We start from the raw sequence: 16,593 nt of genomic DNA, 5'->3' as shown, positions 1-16,593 counted from the left end.
ATTTGATCAAGCTTCTCTCAAACTATTACTGTGACAGAATACGTCACTTCAACGTGTGTAGAATTTTACTATTGTCAGAAACACCCAAACCAATCTTACAAAGCCTGGGCTGCAGAATTAAAGGCATTTAGCCATCAGCGTAAATTTGTCACTAGCATCCATCATGAATCCTACGCTGATCACACGGTACACGATGATATTTGTCTGGCCCCAGATAGCGAGGTCTGCGAAAAAGCACTTCAATGTATGAATCCAACGCTTATGGATGCATTCAATATAGCACAGTCTTTTAAGTGTCGAGGGTCCGCAGCAAATCAGATTGCTGTGTGAGCAGAACTTTCGAAAGTTGCTTGTCAACCCCTGTTTGGCACACTGCAAGTGTTCAGGGTGATGAAGCCACTGCAACATCACATGGGGGCAGCATTGGTTATGGCCACAGGAGCAACAGGCCACGGCACAACAGCAGCCGTGTGTCCCGCTTCCATCTTGCCCATACTGCTTCGCCCAACATGAGCTCACTGCGTGCCCTAAGCATTAGGCTGTTTGCAACAAGTGACAAAAGAAAGACCACATTGCATCGGTGTGTAGCTCCTCTTCAAACGTGGCAGACACAGTAGTACCGATAGAGGTAAACTGTGTCTTTACAATGACTATTTCCCTGAACAAATTGTTTATTGACTTGTGTGTGTTTAATAAACCACTGAAAATGCAACTGGACACAGGAGCTCCAGGAACTTTAGTAAATGCACAAACGCACGTGGTCTTGGGCACCCCTCACCTTACACAGGTTTCACACAAGCTGACTAGCTACAATAAACAGCAGATTCCGATCCTACGCCAGTTCTCCGTTCCATCTCTAACAAAACTTCTGTTCGCCTCTCACCTTCCCCGTTGTGGATTATTCCCGTACTGCAGACCTGTTTGGGTTACATGCATTTAACGCTTTTGGTTTCTCCATTGTCGATGAATTACATTTAGTGTCAAATCAAGTTCCGTATCAGCAACTGGGGACATTCTTCTCTGAGTTTTCATCTCAGTTTTCCCACTGGCTCAGTTTTAAGACTCACATTACCATGAAAGAATCCGCCCGCCCTAGTTTTTTGGCGTCATTAGTGTGACTGCAATTTTTCAGTGCTTAAAACAGCTGACAGCCTTTGTGTTTGGCTGCATCAATTACCTTGACAATAGCATTGTTTTGGGTTGTTCCACAGAAGACCACCTTAGAAATCTTCGATTGCTGTTTCCTGTTTTGCAGTCTGTGGGTCTCAAATGCAATCTTGCCAAATCTCAACTTGTTTGGTCATCAACTGATTACCTACGTTTTAAGGTTTCTCACACAGGTATCATGTCATTGCGTCACTATGTTGCAATTGTGGATTTGCCAGAGCCAATGTCCACTAAGAAAATGCAGGCATTTCCAGGTAAAGTTGCGTACTGTCATAAGTTTTTACCTGACACATTCACTGTTGCTCAGCCCTTGTACATGCTTTTTCATAAAAATGTGTCCTTTTTCTGGTACCCACTTCGTGACTGAGTGTTCATTTTGCTTAAATCTCAAGTTCAATCTGCCCCGTGTATGGCCCCTTTTCAGCCAGCCGTAGTGTTGGTATACAAATACGCTTATGAGTCGGAACGACCCATTGTTTATGTTTCTAAGACTTTAAGTCCTGCTCAGCAGTGGTATTCTTAGTTTGAAACGGAGGCTTTAGTGATTGTGTTTGCCCTCAAGAAATTTCACGTCTTCTTGTATGGTTCTAAGTTGCAATTAATTTTAGATCACTAGCCATTGGATGCTCTTCCTAACACTTTGGCTTCCATGCTGGGCAAGGCAGTGCATAGTTCGCAGCAGTGGGCTGTCTTCCTCTCACGTTATCATTATCAGATCGATTACCGGCTGATGGCGCAAGGTGCCAACACTGATGCCTTATCTTGCCTTCCGAACAGGCCAGACTCGACATTCGATCAGGATGAGTTGCTTTGTTTCAATTTAGATACTGAGAACCAGAATGCAGTCGATGGTTTTCCCATCACTAGTGCCACGACAACATCGGCTGTCGCAGCGCATCCTATACTTATAAGGGGAGCCCACGACATTGGGATCACAGATTTACTTCAAATTTTGTACACCTTATTGTGTCATTAAAACAAAATAATGTGCAAGTAGTAAAGTGCACTCTGGCATTTCCAAGAAAATCACAAGAAAAGTTTTACGCGTCTATTATGTACAAGATATATCTGTGCATAGGTACCGGACGTTACAGTTCAGGGTGGTCAAGTGGTTAGCGTTCAAGTGTCAAAAGACAAACGCAGATGGTGTGATGGTTCGACCCCCGATCAAACTTAATTTTTAATCTAAATTTTTTTCATCACTGGTCATATTCTTTAATTTGCATGACATTTAAGGGGTAATATAATAATAGAAAAAAAAGCCACTTGTATTTACATGAAGTTTTTATGAATTTCATTTGACTACTTACTATTTTTAATTAAATTTGATTATTACAACAAACATATTTATAACTATCGACCAGTAAATGAAGAAACACATAGAGTTTTCCTTGCGCTGATATGAAACTTCCTGGCAGATTAAAACTGTGTGCCGGACCGAGACTCGAACTCGAGACCTTTGCCTTTCGCGGGCAAGTGCTCTACCGACTGAGCTACCCAAGCACGACTCACGCCCCGTCCTATCAGCTTTACTGGCGGAAGTAAAGCTGTGAGGACGGGGCGTGAGTCGTGCTTGGGAAGCTCAGTCGGTAGAGCACTTTCCCGCGAAAGGCAAAGGTCCTGAGTTCGAGTCTCGGTCCGGCACACAGTTTTAATCTGCCAGGAAGTTACATGGAACTACTTTGCACCTCTATGCTTCAAGCTGCAGACACAGAGACAGGCCCCATTTGGCTGTTAACCTGCATAGGTGTGAGACGTTGCTAATGTAGCTAGAACAAATAGTGTAGGTGAAATTTTTTTTTGAGTATCACAAAATTTACACTTGTACTATAAAAATAAAGGCTTGAGCAGGAGTTGAACCATCGCCTCCTACACATTCCTCTTACGAAACCTGAATGCTAACCATCTGACCATCATCAACTCTAACGCCCAACCTACACACAGATACATTAGTCACATAACAGATGTGTAAAACTTCTCTTACAATTTTCTTGGAATTTCCAGGGTAGTGCACCTTACTACTTGCACATTATATCTTAATGGCCTACTAAAGGCATACAAAGTTTGAAGTAAATTCGTGACCCCAACGTCATGGCCTCCCCTTGTCAGCTAGGTCCTCTCTTTTGTACAACACGATTGGATGCAGAAACACCTGGGCCGTGCTTCAGATCCCTTGTGTAATTACTTCTTCTCCCAGCACCACCTTTCTTTGTTCTTTTGTTAGTTACACAGAGGACGTTGCTCCCTGGGTTGCGATTCCTGCTTCCTTATGCTGTAATGTACTGGGTCTTATGCATGTCGGTCATTGGGGACCTCTCGCACTAAAGCTTTGAGCCACCAGCATGTGTATTGGCCAGGCATAGGTGGGGACATTATGCAGCTTATCACCACTTGCACTCGCCGTGTTCACCAACAGGTGGCCCCGGGGGCATCATTTTCCCCCCTGGCTGACGCCACAGCTGGGCCCTTCCTAAATCAGTACTGATTCATCATAGTGGATGCCTACTCCAAGTTTCCCTACATGTCGTGTTGTCTGTCCACATCCACAGCGGCCGCTATTTTGGCCCTGTCTAAGATTCATGCAATTCAGGGACTTCCGTGTACCGTAGTTACTGATAACAGTTTGTTTCTTGAGAATTTGCATCTTTCTGTCAGGCTAGTGGTGTTCGCCATCTCGCAGCTCCCCCATTTCGTCCTCAATCTAAAGGTGAGGTTGAACACATTTAAAACTCATATGCGGAAGTATGTATCTGGTAGGTCCCCTGAAGCTGCTTTACACTTTGCTACTTTGTGTTTGTACCGTTTCACTCCGGTGGGGGACAAGAGCCCGGCAGAGCTGCTACATGGACACCTACCACGGACCCTCCTCCACCTGCTGCATCCGACACCGCATCCGCCAGCATTGCTGATTCCACAAATGTTCCAACCAGGTGCACCCATCTGGGCTCGTGGTTTCGGCCACCAGCCAAATTGGGTTCCTGTTGTCATCAAGTGTCACCAGGGCTGGTGCCTGTGTCTCATCTGCACTCCTGATGGGTCGACATCCCGTCACTTTGACCAGCTGCGGCTGCACACGTGTGGTCCGTTTCGGAAAGTCCGCTGCCTCCCCCACAACCACTGCCACTGCCTGTCACAGACAGTCTAGTGAGGGTTGGTGCCTGGCAGATCGCTGTCTGGGGATCCTGCCTCCATCCCGATTCCTCGACTGCCATCGCCAGTGCAGCCCCTGCTGCACCTGACATTGCAGCCGCTGCCACCACCTCCGTTGCAGGGTCCTGTGCGGCCGTCGTCTCCAACGCAACCGCTGACGCTTCTGGTGCCAACAGCCGACCTCGATGTTGATGACAATGCCACTATGGAGACGCTGTGCCCGGTCCTGCCCTATGGCCTGTCATGACAGGGGGAACCCTGTCTGCTACCTGCCACATGCTGCAGCAGCCGCCATCATTGGGCATGAGTGAAGTCATGGGTGTTTTCCGTGACTCTTAATTTCAGTGGCTTGTAGAATATGTGCTTTTTTTATAACTTTTTATTTTTATTTTTTCCATGGTACATGTGCTTTTTCGGTAACTGGCCTCTTTTTTTCTGTACTGTGCATTTTTCTGAGTCTAGTGTTTTATGTATGTATGTGGTTTTCCGACCACCTAGAATGAAGGAGAGATGTACCTTCACTCATGATTTCAAAGGCCCACTTTTAGAGACCACCTGGGTCGGCCTCCTGGTGTGCCACCAAAGAAACAGTATTATTTAAACGATTGCAAATGAGTGCTTGGCCTATTCTGTAACCTGTATTACTGTTGTCCAGTCAATGTGTTCAGTGCAATGCACAATCATTACTTCATTGTATCTTACATGTAGCTCTATAAAATACTATATTCCATAAATTATGTTCGTTCTTGCTATAGGAAACAGGTGCAAGTTGGTCATCCGAACACTTTTTAGCATGTTTATTCCATGGAAGAGTTTAACTGTTGACGTTTTGTTGACAGGCATATGTTTCAGAACATCCAAAATGCTGTGGGAACTAATCAAATAAAAGTACTTACAGGCTACAGTACACTTATCCAGACCATCACACAGGAATTCCAAAATGCATCAGGATCCACTGCAAGTACTGTGACAGTTAGGTGGGAGTTGAGAGAACTTGGGTTTCATGGTCGAGCACCTGCTCGTAAGCTACACATCACGCTAGTGAATACCAAATAACGCCTCGATTGGTGTAAGAAGCGTAAACATCATAATTTGATTGTACCAGAACCTTCAACTTTAATTTCTCATGAAGTAATGTTGATAGGCGAGGAAATTTAAGCGTGTACTATAGACATACTGGTTGAAAAAATATTTATTACTCATGAACTCATCCATGAAAATGAAAACTGTGCTGAGGAACCTTTCGAAGAAATTTGACATAATAATACATTAGATGAATATGAACCAGAAGGGAAAAAAATTAAGAGAGGCAGCATCTCTCTCTCTCTCTCTCTCTCTCTCTCTCTCTCTCTCTCTCTCTCTCTCTCTCTGAATTATAAAACAAAAGTTGTATATATTGCAAAAGCTCAGCCTACATGGAATGTACCAACACAGTCATCGATTCTTGGACATATGATTGCTTTGTGGAAGCTAGATAAAGTTATCAACAAGTTACTACCCAGAAATAACAGCGGGACTTGGCAGCAGCAGGTCAGTGGGCACATTTTGAATTTAAAGCCTCTGAAAGATAGGTCAAAAAGTTCAAATATAATGATGAGACTTGTCAATTGAAAGTGAGACAACATTTATATAAAAGAAGAAGAAGAAGAAGAAGAAGAAGAAAGAAACCACAACTGCAGAACACACCTTTGCATCTGCACAGATCTTTCAAATGCAAACATCAACATTAACACCTACTTTCAATAAAGATTTTGTTATTAACACTGACCAGACAGATAAATTACCACAAATTACAATAGAACTCTTGTGAAAAAAAGGAATGAAAGTGATCTTTATACAAAGGCATGACATGAATAAAGTTACACATGCATGCATGCATACATGCATACATACACACACAGCACAGTATTATCTAACTCTGTCTGGGAAATTCCAATGCAAAGTGTTTGTTTGTAAGAAGCAACTAGTGAATTTGGCCCTCGAATTCAGCAAATAGTAAACAAATGTTCTCAAAAATTTTGTTGTAAGGGACACATGCTGTGCTGTGGAGCAATCAGTATGGTTGTAAATAAAGACACTTCGATACCACGACTGCAGTGTGGACACTTTTATTCTTCCAAGATGACTGGTTTAAACAGTCTTATGCTGCCATTATCTGATATTACAAAATTTGCTATAAAACTGCCATGTTTCATTACATGAAGTCAAAGCACAAATGGCACTACCCAAGTATACGTCTTTACAAAAATACAGTTGATAAAATGCAGACAAATGATAAAAAACATATAGTAATGTCTGAAAGATGGATTGCTTGGGTATTTTTTTGAAGTTTATAATCATGCTGTGCATTTCATCAAATACGAGTCTTTGGTATAACTTTGAACAACACATTACTGCCCTCACTGGCATGCGACGCACTGCATGGTCTTAACAGCCATCTGCCTGGATGGTGGCATATCTGGATTTCACCATAGACCAGGTGTAACAAGAAATGTGATTCATCAGAGCAGGTGAAACATTTCCATTGATCCATGGTCTGATCTCACAACAAGGTGCTCACTGCATGTGCAATAGATGATATCATTTACATCAACATGCAAAATGTAGATGTTGTCTACTGTGAAGCCCCATTTTCAACAATGCATGCTGAATAGTATGCTCTGAAACACTTGTGCCTGGATCACCACTGTACTCTGTCATGAGATCTGCGACAGACAGCCCTTTGTGAATTACATTAGCACTTGGTTAATGGTCAAACAGCAGGAATGGATTTGACACTCCCATGAATGGTAGGGAAAGATGTGAACAGACAATACAGTAGAGACAAAGTAGATGTAAATTACGAGACAATAACAAAGGACAGACTACATGAGGTTTATGATAAAAGGGAGATACTAGGTAGTAGGTCTAGGTCTGGTAGAATTGTGCTAGCTGGGCAGACAATACTGGAATGGCATTTAGATACGTAGGGTGGGATGGGAGTGTGTGTCTGGTGATGGCGGGGCGATATGTCGAGTGGGTTGGGGAGAGCGATAGGCAGCATGAAGAAGGGTTGGGCAATATATGGTAATCAATTCTTTGAGTTGACATGTTCCTACATCTAATTCCATTGTAGCAATTGTAGAAAAAGCATTGAACAAATTGGAAAGAGAGTTTCGCACTGCCTACCATGTAACTCCGGTCATGTGATCTGACATAACAGTCACTGAGTTGCGAAGTGCTAGCTGTGAAGTGTTGTTCTCGTTATAGTCGACTTTATACATTTTATACTTTTTTTGGAATTATAGCCCGCAAATCGAAGAATCTTACAATTGAAAAAAAGTCGATGATCATCCATGACACTGAAGACAATCGCAACATAAAACTTTCGGACATGTCAAAAAAGTACTATTTGACATTGTCTTCACAGTGCGTCATTCTCAAAAACAAGTAAGTGTCGTTAAATGCCAAAGCCAATGGTTTCTCCGGCTGGAAAATGAAGAACATATGCATGTCAACATTCAGTGATGTGGAAACTATTCTTTTAAAATAGTTTCAAGGAATCAGAAGTCACAGCATTCTTATAAGAAGAACAATTCTACAAGAGAAAACTCAGCAAACCATCTTGAAGATGGGTGTTGAAAATTTCAGTACATCAAACAGATGGTTACATTGTTTTGTGGTACGTCATAATCTCTCATTTCAGAGAGAGTGAGGATGTGGACACGGAAAATGTAAGCCACTGGAAGAACTCTATATTGCCACGATTAACACAGCATTACGAGCCCAGAGACATTTTTACTGCTGATGAAACTGGTGTTATTTTACAATTTACTTCCTGCGAAAACTTATTCTGTTAAGGGAGAAAAATGCCACAGAGATTAAAAACAAGTAAAGAAAGAATGACTGTGCTACTGGGTGTGAATAGCAATGGGAGGGAGACGTTGCCATCACTGATAATGTGTATTTTAAAACTCCCAGTTGTTTTAAAAACATTAACACTCAACCTCGTACTTACGAGTAAAACAGCAATTCCTGGATGACATTGGAAATCATTACAAAATTTCTCTGGTGTTTGGATGTCAAAATGAGTGCAACAGATAGGAAAATAGTACTTATGATTTACCGATGCCCTGTACATCAAAAGGAAAGATCATTTCTGGAAAATATTGATGTAGTGCTTCTTCCACCGAACTGCCCATCATCTTGCAGCCTTTGGACCTGGGCATAATGCAATCCACTAAAGCCATATACAGTGTCAAGTAGCACAGAAATCAGTTACATTCCTTATGAGGAAAGAAGTGATGAGGCTAACATGTTACTGGCCATGCACATGTCTGCTGCTGCATGTTCCATGTGTAACACAACAGACTGTGTTAAATTGTTTTGCAAAGGCTGGTTGTGGTAAGTGTGTTGCTGATGAGAATGATATTGTTCTACATGAATAATGGAGTACAGTCACAGATGTTCCTGTACATGTGACATTCCAGGACTATTTCTTGTGATGACGATGTTTTGACATCCACACCCAAGATGAATGTGAGTGAAACGTGTGAAATCCCAGTGAAGGTACCCTGTGAGATAGGAAGTGGTGGTGGCAATGATGATGAAGGAGGAGGAGGAGAAGAAGAAGAAGAAGAAGAGGAGGGAGGAGGAGGTGGCCATTGCACCAAGTTTTGCAGCTGCTGTGCAAGGACTTGATACTGTCAGAAACTATTTTTCGTCTTTTTACACAGACGAGTTAATTAAAACAAACATCAGCCAACTGAAGCAACAACTTCTGTCATTACAGTACACAGAAAGGAGAAAAATAAATAACTCTTCTTGATTTTTTTAAAAGATAAAGAATATGTCCTACGAAAATTGGGATATAGGTGTATGCTGTATTTAAATTTGTAGCAGATTATTGATAAGTTCGCAAATAAATTGCTCTTACACCACCTAAACATGCTTGAATTATGATTCTGGGTCACACCTGCCATGTACCTAGGCAAAACACCCAGTTAAGGAAAACCCCTATTTAAGGAAATATATTTGGGCCACTGGTGATTCATTAAAAAGGGATTTTACTGTACTTGACAGTGACTAATTTCTTGTCTACTCCACTAGTGGTCTCTTTTTGTTTCTTTCAAATTTTTATTCTGTGGTCAAGTGACTTGAAACGTCAGTTCCCAAGATGATTACATGAATGGGCCATTTCAGCACTACAATCACTAGCATTAAATGTTAACAAATTTATCCACGAAATACAATATTGCAGTGCCCGTGATATTCCGAATTACGATGCAATGTTCCTTCGGACATGTATGCAGGGCTTAAAGTTTCATTGTCTTCATTCCATGATACAGCTGATCCACATTCACAACTGTGAATACATGTCATGTTATCCACAAAATTCTTCCCAGTAATTCTGCCACCTTTTAATCCACTGATTCATTAACAGGTAGACAGACAGCCATGCATTAACTGACAGTCTTTTTAATTGCTCAATTTCCTCATTTTTGTTTATTTCATTTTTGAGCATTCTGCATGCTATTGATGTTAATAGTTTGTACAAACTGAGTAATAATAATAACAATAATAATAAACAAAACAGTTAAATCATGTCAACTTGTATACAAACATAAAATGAGTATAAGTTAAAATTTTAGATCATCTTTTGCACAATCAAAAAATTCCTCTACGGCATGGAAAGCCTTCTTAGCCCTCTTTTTAAGCCAGCTTTGTAGAACATTTCTGAAGGTTTTTAATGAAGTAGTGAACGCTTCTGGTGGTAGTGCAAACGCTTCTGGTGGTAGTGCACTGAACAGTTTTACTCCAAGGCACGTATAGCTACTGTGAGTCTCATTTAGTCTTGTAAATGGTTCGTCAATCTTTTCTTTGTAATGTGTACTATGACAGTGAGACAATTGCTTTACTTTGTAGCTCTCTTGGTTTCCCTTTTTTTTTTTTTTTTTTTTTTGACTAAGCAACCACGTATAAATAACAATGGGTATGTCATAGCACCCAGTTTCTTGAAAGCAACGTACCAGATACATTGTTTTTGAAAATACCCATTACACATCTGATAGCCTTTTCCTGCAACATAAAAACTCTGTTTTGGACAGTGGAGCTGCCCAAAGCAGTATGCAGTATGTAATGTGGCTATCAAGAAATGCGTAGTAGGAGCTGAGAATCGTGTTTTCACTCACCCATGCTCTAAGTTTATGTAATAGGTATATGACTATTGACAATGTCATGTATATAGAATCTATGTGGAGGTTCTAAATTAATTTGGAATCCAAGTGTATATCCAAAAGTTTAGCCAACATGCAATCATGGTTGGTATTACATAAACTGGAAATTACATTACATTAATATGCAGCAAGCTCACAATTATCCAGGTTAATGCAGACCCAAGCCTGCACGCATGACCAAACAGCACAGATAACCCAAAATACAAATGTTTAGATTAGATTAGATCCAGTTTTCATTCGATACACCCAAAAATGAGATGAGTGTTGTGGGTGTGGAACATGTCAGAAAGTATAACATAAAAACATAAAACATTTCAATATAATACTTATTACCCTGATCATTTGTCAGGAGATTGTCGAAATATGTGAATACAATGCAGTAAACTGGAACAGGTAATATTTACGGAATTAACACGCTGTCAGAACGAAACACTGTTATGCACTATTAATAAATTTATCATGCACAAAATACCTAATCTTGACTTTTGTGATCAAGTGCTGTCAAAATTGAAATCTGACAGACAGACAAATCTCATTAAGGAATAAATATGCTGAGAAGCAGTGGTTGGAATAAAAATTTCCTTGAACAGGTTTCTATATGATGTTCTTGAATTTCCACCACATATGATTCTTATTACACAGTTTTTCACACTAAAAACTTTTGCTCGGTTTGATGAGTTACCCCAGAATTGATCCCATATGACCTAATAGAATGAATGTAAGCAAAGTTTTTTCATATTTATATCTTCTACATCTGATATCATGCTCACTGCAAATACAGACTTATTTAGGTGCTTCAGCAATTCTGTGGTAGGCCCTTCCCAACTGAATTTATTATCTACACAAATGTCAGACTACTCACGAGTACAATACTTTTTCGAATATTTTGGTAAAAGACAGCAATAATGAAAATCGATGATGATTATTTAAATATTTCTTGTTACCTTTCTGGCGAATGCGTTTACTAACAGCACATTTCAATCTGTCTGGAAAGATTCTCTGTGCCAGTGATCCATTACATTTGTCACTACGGACATTACATATTAAGGTAGAACAATTTTCCAGAATTCTGTTTGAAATTCCAGTGACACTACTTGACCTTTTGTTTTTTGAGAACTTTTTTAATTCTATTAATTTCACTGACGTATGTTAGTGCTACTTCCAATTAGGTGGAATAACATTTTTTGATACTTTCTCTTGCTCCTTCAACTGAACCATTTAATTCTATCTTTGCTGCCACATCTCGTATATGACTTTAAAAATACTCACAACTTGTGAATCATCTGCCACAACATCGTCAGTCAGTTTAATTGTGATAGTATCTTGTGCACTGATTGCTTGTCCTGTCCCGCATTTCACAATATCCAACGCGGTTTTAATCTTATTACCTACATTATTAGTTTCTATCACGATGTGCATATTTTTTGACATTTTAATTGGTTTCCTTAAAACATTACATTTTTTTTAACAGAATCCAAGCAATTTTGACTTCCCAGGCCTATACCTAAATTTCCCTTCCCCCTTACATGATATTTTAATCCCATGAGTTATCCACAGCTTCCATTTTTTTCTTTTTCTTTCTTTTTTAACAGACTTTTCGTGTAAGTTTTTAAGAAAGCTACTTTCAAATATTAGCACAATTTTATTATGAAATATATTGAATTTCACGTTAGTATCTTTTTCTATGTACAATATACCTAATCCTCCGCATGAGCACTATCAACAAAAATGTCATCAACCACAGTGCTGTTATCTTGATGCATGCGAGATGGAAAATTCACCATTGTTATCAAATTTTACTAGCCAAATAATAATTCCAATTCATTTTTTCAGTTAATATTTTAAGAAATCTACATTGAAATCTCCACATAATTAACTGTTTCTTTAAGTTTTACAGGTACCCCAATAATGAGTCTACATTTCTCATAAATAGCTGAAACTTTCCTAGATGGCCTACTATGTTGTAACTCCTCCATTTCAAATGCTAACTCCAAACGAAAATAATGCCAGTCTATAATTCTCGACAGTTAACTCCTCAATCCCTCAGGTTTCATGGTATTCAGAGAAGCACAACACACCTACCACTTCAGAATTTTCATCATCAAATGGACACACAAGAAGCTCATTTACTTTGATTTTCAGCCCTCTGATATTCTGATGAAAGAAACACACTGCACTTAATTGTTAAGGCCTAGCATCTGGCGAACAGTAGCTCGGAAACAGCAAAGCAGACAGTTGTTTGTGGGTTGCTGACATGAGCATCCACATAAAGTGGTTGAAGGATGGTGAAGCCACAAGTAGACAACACTGTGTTCGTCATCCATGACTCATCACAGAATGAGGCGCCTCTCTGCTATGTAAAGCAGGATAGGTGGCAATCTGTGGCAGATCTGGTGACAGAGTACAATGCTGACACAGGCACAAGTTTCAGAGCACACAGTTCAGCACAAATTGTTCAACATGGGGCTTCACAGCAACGAACCCTACATGTTCCCATGTCGACCTAATCACACTGTCTCATATGTTTCACCTGCACTTCCATGTGACCTGTGGTAGTAATCAAGAGGCACTAAGCCAGATACGAAGTATGCAATCATTACTGCTGACTACTTGAAACTCTTCATACTTTATGCCTTATGCCTTCTCTGACAGTAATAGCATCTTCCAGCAGGATAACTATCCATGTCATAAGGATAGAGTCATGGTACAGTGGTGTGAGGAGCATGCTACAGAGTCACATTGATGCCTTAGCCTGATGTGAAGATGATGGAACACATCTGGAATACTATATGGCACCAGCTACCTGCTCACAAACCACCAGTGTGTAATTTACGCGATTTGTGTGAGCTGCGCATAGATATCTGGTGCCACATACATCTGGAAACCTACAAATGACCCATCGAACCCATGTCATGAAGAATTTTAGCAACATTTCATTCCAAGGGTGAACCAACACACTATTAAGCAGGTGGCAATACTGTTTTTGCTCATCAGCGTATCTTGCCAAAGACCCCAGCAAAGGGAACTTCTGATTTACTTATGGCAACATGCAAAATGTTTTGATTGCATCTCTATAAAGAAAAAGTGAAGCATTTCAATCAAAGAAATACAAAAACATATTATCTGAGCACAATGCCCGTACAATGAAACAGGGCACACCTTATGAATTAGTTCAGACTACAACTCAAATGCTGTGTGCAAGTCAAGTAGGGTATATAAGCATACATCTAGAAGCTTAAAACGTTTACCTCAGATTTAAAATCTGCTACATCAGTTCACTTTCTATGGAATTTCGGAAGTTAGCACCTTATTAGAAGTCTACAATATACATTCCTTAAAAAATGCACCGTCTAACTAAACAATTATTTATTTATGGAAATATGTTGTAGAGGACTACAAAGTGCTTTAAGACTACAAGGGTGATTTTGCTACATGGGGTCGAACTGCAGGTAACAGTCCTCTCAAGAGTGATTTTGTTACATGGGATCAAATTGTAGGAAACACTCTCTCAGGGGGTAAGGAACAAAGAAAATCATACGGACATATGGCCAGAAATGTGTTCCAAGGGAGATACACGCATTTGAAGTTGGATACCAAAGATCTTTGACAGTGTAGGTTTCAATGGTTTAAAGTACACACGAGAATACATTAGGCAAGTTAGAATGTTCTGCCTCTACTAGTATTTTAGTTCCACATTCAAGAGAGCTGTGAGGTGGAGAAGCAAAATGTAGTAGCCACATTACTCTTTCTTTATAGTTAGTGTCTGAAGCGCATTAGTGTAGTACAGGGGCACCAAACTACGGCCCATGGGATGAATCCAACCTGCAAAGTCAGTTTATACAGCCCCCTACAGTACTTGAATATGACTGATAAAACATATGGTACACAAGACATTGTGAAACAATTTAAATTTAAATATGAGAACGAAAGTTGCTTCTCACCATATAGCAGAGATGCTGAGCCGCAGATAGGCACAAAAAAAAAAAAAAGATTTTCACACTTAAAGCTTTCAGCCTATGGCCTCTGTCAACAACACACACACACACACACACACACACACACACACATGGGTGTGTGCACGCAAACCACACGCACGACTGCAGTCTCAGGCAATCTTTTTGTTGTGCTTATCTGCGACTCAGCATCTCGGCTATATGGTGAGTAGCAACTTTCCTTCTCATAATATGGTTACATTCCATCCTGAATTTTCCATTGTTTGATTAAATTTAAATATTACATTTAAAATACTAGAAGGTCTAAACATTTGTGGACACCTGGCTGCTATGTACCTTAAATTTGCTACGTTCAGTTTTAAATTACTGTGTCTAGGTGTTGTACAGAAGGAAGATGTGGCCCATGCTCATCATTTTGCCACTTATCTGGCCTGCTGTGAAAATGTTTGGTGACCTCTGGTGTAGTAGATGAACCACCGAAATCCTCATGGCACCCACTTAACAACTGTGTTACTCTTATGCTACAAATGGGAAAAGATCATTATCTGGAGACCTGATCTACTGCTGTCCATTTCCAGCAGTTCAGTGGCAACATTTGACACACTTAATGGTCCTTCCCCAGACACAGAAGGCTTCAAAATACCAATTTCATCACACTCCTAACTACTGACCACTTAAATGGCAACCATATCTTACATAATTAATTCACATTATATAAAAATAAAAATATTATTTATGAATTAACTAATGGAAGGAGTACTAGGGTTTAACATCCCATCAATGACGAGGTCATTAGAAAATGTATTTTGGTTCATTGCTACAGCTAGTTTATTTACTCTTTTCTTAGAGTACGACTGGTTTTGAAATATAAAATTTCACTGTTAGATGCATTCTCTTCACCGACACCATATAATTCGAAAATGAATCCACTCTATGAAACCAGCAAATTTACACTCATTTGTACTATTTTTTAGGTTATCATCAAACTCAAACATGTTCAAGAAACTTCCTATTTGCAAATGCTACAATACCTTTCCATATAAAAACTGAGATTTTAGAAAGTAGTGATTGTTGCTATTTTGCATCAAAAATCTGAAAGAAGCATATGGTAATGATATTCCAACCTTCCTTTGACATTCACAACAGAAAGATATTAAAACCTCTGCCTTCAGTTTACAAACTGCTATGAAAACAACATCCTCAGAACTAGACTATTTCATGGAAATTTTGAGTCATAAGTAGACTGTATCCGACACAGAAAACTATTCTGTAGGTCATCTTGACTTGACTTACATTATTGTACAAAAACTAGAACAACAACAACAAAGTATGTCATACTAAAAACAAAAATCACTGGTATCAATGTCACATCCCTGCAAGGTTGAGACACTTTCTTCTTGTCCTCATATATATAACTTGGTTGTTGGTGATGATCTTCAGAGCTATCAATAATTACATACTAGCTGATTTACAGGATATAACGTTCTGCAAACTCATATTTAGTTGCCAGAAGGAAATATTTATTCTGCAGTGGAGTGTGCCCTGACATGAAACTTCTTTGCAGATTGAAACTGTGTGACGGACCGACACAGTAGCATTTGGAGAAGGTAGGAGATGAGGTACCGGTGGAAGTAAGGCTGTGAGGACAAGTAGCACAGTTGATAGAGCACTTGCGCGCAAAAGGCAAAGGTCCCAAGTTCGAGTCTCAATCTCTAAAACAAAGCACATGTGAGTATAACGGGATCATAATTAAACACTTAAGAGAAAACACATTAAATTTGAAAAATAAGTTGCATTTTCCCCAATACCTTCTTTAAGTTTCTACTCACTGTATAACACTTATTTCACCTAGTAATTTGTTGCCTTTCCCCGACAACTTGCAGTATTTCTTCTATAATCAGTTATATGGGGAAATGAATATGGAAGGAAAGTCCTCAGCTTAATATAAATAATTTATGGAGTAAAGGTAAAAACTCGCAAAATGGCTGGACTGTTGAGAAAGATTACAAATCTGATCCCTCCTACTAGTCCCATCTCCACCCGTGCCCCATGACCCTAGTCTCACCCATCCTGCACTTCCACCCTCTTCTCCACATCCTTTCCCTTCC

At 39.8% G+C, this 16,593-nt stretch overlaps 1 protein-coding gene across 4 annotated transcripts in view; it reads right to left on the bottom strand.

The window, feature by feature from the left end:
• LOC126183241 (dual specificity protein phosphatase CDC14AB-like) overlaps nt 1-16,593 on the bottom strand; it is a 212,138-nt gene that overhangs the window by 24,728 nt on the left and 170,817 nt on the right. The window lies entirely within an intron of this gene.

Source organism: Schistocerca cancellata, chromosome 4 (genome assembly GCF_023864275.1).
Source record: "Schistocerca cancellata isolate TAMUIC-IGC-003103 chromosome 4, iqSchCanc2.1, whole genome shotgun sequence".
NCBI lineage: Eukaryota > Metazoa > Arthropoda > Insecta > Orthoptera > Acrididae > Schistocerca > Schistocerca cancellata.
Note: the sequence above shows the minus strand (reverse complement) of the source record. Positions and strands in the feature narration are given on the sequence as shown.